The following is a 3,900-nucleotide window of genomic DNA, read 5'->3' as shown; positions in this document are numbered from 1 at the left end:
CCGAATACTATGTAGAACACATTCAGCCCGAGCATTTCCTGATCTGATGCCAGTTAAGGTAGACTATTCGGCGCATGCGCAGAAGCAAACCATACGGGGTAGGGGTTCAAATCAGCTGACTTTCCTACCGCACACGTTATAACTGAGAACGCGTGTGGTGAGAAATGAAGCCCACCTAATGCAAGCCGTGCACCCTGCGCGGTGGATCGGAAAACGGCAGCGCGCGAGCTTGTTTACGGTGATGGATACAGCTGTAGGCTGACAGACATGCGCGCGCTCCGCTCCACAGCAGTCACATGAGTCACCGGAGCGCGTGCTATGTTCACTGGGTTTAACACACCTAGAGACAATCCTGAGACAAAAGGGGGCTACTCTTCCCCTCAACACGTTTATTCTACAGTACCCCATCTGCTCATATCATAAAAGTGACATGTGGAATAAATGCACCACTTCCAGGCTCAGTGATATGATCGGGTTTCATGGGAATTCGTAAATGTACCCGGCGTATTTATATTGCATTATCAGTATGTTTGAAATTTTGCTTTATTTATTTTCATGTCCGAATGCTTTACAGGTTATCCGAAGTTGTACTCACAAAATTATATGATGGCGGACTGCAAAGGCTTATTGTCCAACTGCTGCAACATTAAGCAGGTTGTTTAATTAAACACATTTAATACACATACCGTATATCACCAGCAGAGTGCGCTGTTCTCTTAAAAAACTCTCTCTCTCTCTCTCTTTCTCTCTCTCTCTCCCCCCTCTCTCTCTCTCTCTCTCTCTCTCTCTCTCTCTCTCTGTTTGTCTGTCTGTCTGTCTGTCTGAACAAACTATGGTTTTAGATTGACCTGTCTATTTTTATCACAAAAATCTTTCTTTCTTTCTTTCTTTCTTTCTTTCTTTCTTTCTTTCTTTCTTTCTTTCTTTCTTTCTTTCTTTCTTTCGTTTTTCCTTTCTTTCCATTTATTATACTCATGAGGTGACCCCAGGTCAACAGTAAGCTCTGTTTCTGATTTACCAAAGAGTCAGTAAGAATGCAGTTTACAACTGTGAAAAACTGTATGTAGCACAGCTCTCATGGGAAAACACACACACACACACACACACACACACACACACACACACACACACACACACACTCACACACACAGTGCAATGTGTAAAAAAATATGATAAAGTGTTTCTCTACTGAGATCACTGCTTTTGCAGCTGTATACTAAAAGGTCATATCTCTTCAGACACACACTTTCAGGTAGAATTTTTCAGACAGCTCTTGGATGGTCTCTTTTCTTTTCTTTTTTTTTTAAACCTTGAAAGAATAAAGTCTCCGAGGCAATTCCACCTCAAAAGTCAAGATCAGGCTTACAATGATTTCCTCAAATGAAGTTAAATATTCAATACAGTACAAACAGCACGTGTGATATATATCTTATAATTTATTTTCGGTGATGTTTCTTTATAAACAGGATAATAAGATGGAAACAGGTCCAGCTGGAATGATTCTGATTTCTACATGATTCCAGGTCCCTTATTTCTCCCTTCCTTGTATCATGTAAGAATTTGAGATATTTAAACCACAAATATGATTTTTTATTTTATTTTCATTGTTATAGATTTGATCATTAAAATGCTTATTAGTATTATTAAATGTATAGTAATTATGTATAAATTTCTCTTTCTGTGTCATGATGGGACAGGGGATGGCAGCTCCAGGTTCCCCAAATTAATCTTGAATTTGATTGTACCACTAGGCTTTTGTCCATGTTGTGTTTTGTAGTGTCCGGTATTTGTGTAAGCTTTCTCTGGGTTCTCCAGTTTCCTCAGCTTCCAAAAAACATGAAACAGAATTGGCTACGCTCGGTGTGTGCTTATGTCTGTGTGTGTGTGTGTGTGTGTCTGTGTGTGTGTGTGTGTGTGTTGGTGTGATGATGCCAATTTCAACCCCAGCACCATACACACAGCTGCAGTAATTTATAGGGCTGTCTCCTGGGAGTGTCACTTGCTGCATGTATGTGCTCTGAAAATCAATTACCCTGCTATTGTGATCTTGAATGTGCTGTTTAGTGCTAAAGAATTAAATGATGCTTCATAACAAATGCTGATTTAATATTCATTTTTTTTTAAAAAACAGCCAATCCAATGTAATTAAATGTAAATTAATTAACAGCAAAATGTAAATATTTTACTGTACATTGAATTTGAAATACAATATCTAAATATTGTTTCTATATAAACTCACAAAGCAATTTTTTTAGAAAATGGCTATAAAACTGTATAGAATAGATAAAAAGATATATTGAAAACCCAGTGAAAATGAATAAATTTCTAAAAATGTTAAAATTCTGCTCTTGCTGCTCTTCAAAAACAAAAGCTTTACTACATGTCATATGGTGGCTATACAAGTTTTTTTTGGGGGGGTAACTTTTTTAGTACAAACCATTGTATATAATTAAATATAATCTTTTTTTTTTTAATAGTATTTTACTCATTACTGTAGCATACTTTGTTAAAGGCTGCTACATTGCTTGGAATGGAGATAGGAAGAACTGAGGTGGATTTTTGTCTCTTGCTTTGTTAAACTGATGTTTAAAAGTCTGCCTGAAGTAAAACACGAAGAGTGCAATTAATCTTTGCAATTAAGTATTTTCCAGGGCTTGGTGGGTGCATTCCTTTTAAATGAATCACTGATGTATAATTGCTTTGCGTTCTTCATTTTTGGCCCTCTTGTCTCACTGATTTTCTTATAAGTGGCTTGCGATTGTTGTTGGGTATCCCTTTCAACACCCTCAATCTCTGTGCTCTGTCCTGTGTCTCTGTGTGTGTGTGTGTTATGACTCACGATTTTCTGCTTGTGCTTATTCAGTCTTGTCTCTGGGTTTGGTCTTCTTTATCCTTTTATGAAGCACACATTCAGCTAGTCCGTTCCGTCTCACTTCTCATCTCAAATATCAGCAATCTTCATTAATCTCGCTCAGTACGAGGCATTTTTAAGTATAGTTTAGAGGCTGCTGAGGTTCTGTCAGTCAAAGCCTACAGCCCCATCTCACTCGCACACACACATCAGGCCCATAGGGCTCACTATCTCTCTGTTCACCCGGAAGAGGGGTGTGGTTGCAGGTGTACTGGTGCCTGTGCAGGGCCATGATTAGCTTGACATGCATATGTGTGTGGATCCGGAGCCTATCTTGGGAACAGTGTGCCTAAGGCAGGTATACATGCTGAGTAAAAAACAATAGTCCATCATAGGACATACACACATGCACAGACTCACACCAAGAGGCAATTTACACCTGGATGGGTAATCTATATATTCCGAAGTAGGAAGAGAAACCACAGAGCCCAAAGCAAACTTTCACAAATACCTAAAGAATGTGCACAAAGATCTGCAAAGACAGTAACCAATGATCTGACCCTGAAGCTGTGGGGCAGCAATGCTACCTTATCATATCGCCCTAATATTCTACTGTAAAACAGAACCAGAATCCTCACCACACAAAATACATGCTTTTATATACTTATAGTAAGGGGTTTGTAGTGCAAGTATGGTATGAGAATATAAATATAGAGGGAACATCTTGGCCCTATATACTTTGATATTGGCGGTCTACTATGTCATTAGTTTTTCCCATTCACAAAGCTTGGGCTAGCAGAAAGTCCAGAGTTCCTGCACAGAACAGACATTTACTCCCCTATTTTTTTTCCTAAAAATCAGCAAAGCTAAAACATTAGCTAATGCTTTCTTTAGTTATCACATTGTAATGCTTCTCTTTATTGGTCCATGAGCTGAACAAACTTTAAAATTCACCACAAATTAGTGACCTGCTCATATTACACCCATGTATTATTACTTACACTGGTTCACAGTTTCTCCATGCTGCTGCGGAGGATGGGCTACCAAAT

At 38.7% G+C, this 3,900-nt stretch overlaps 1 long non-coding RNA gene across 1 annotated transcript; it reads left to right on the top strand.

Annotated features, from left to right (window-relative positions):
* Window positions 1–573: 573 nt before the first annotated feature.
* On the top strand, window positions 574–2,603 carry LOC124383223. Its single transcript, XR_006925242.1, has 3 exons — window positions 574–654; window positions 1,467–1,552; window positions 1,698–2,603. It is a non-coding gene; the product is annotated as an uncharacterized LOC124383223 (long non-coding RNA).
* The last annotated feature ends 1,297 nt before the right edge of the window (window positions 2,604–3,900 follow it).

Source organism: Silurus meridionalis, chromosome 3 (genome assembly GCF_014805685.1).
Source record: "Silurus meridionalis isolate SWU-2019-XX chromosome 3, ASM1480568v1, whole genome shotgun sequence".
Lineage (NCBI taxonomy): Eukaryota > Metazoa > Chordata > Actinopteri > Siluriformes > Siluridae > Silurus > Silurus meridionalis.
Note: the sequence above shows the minus strand (reverse complement) of the source record. Positions and strands in the feature narration are given on the sequence as shown.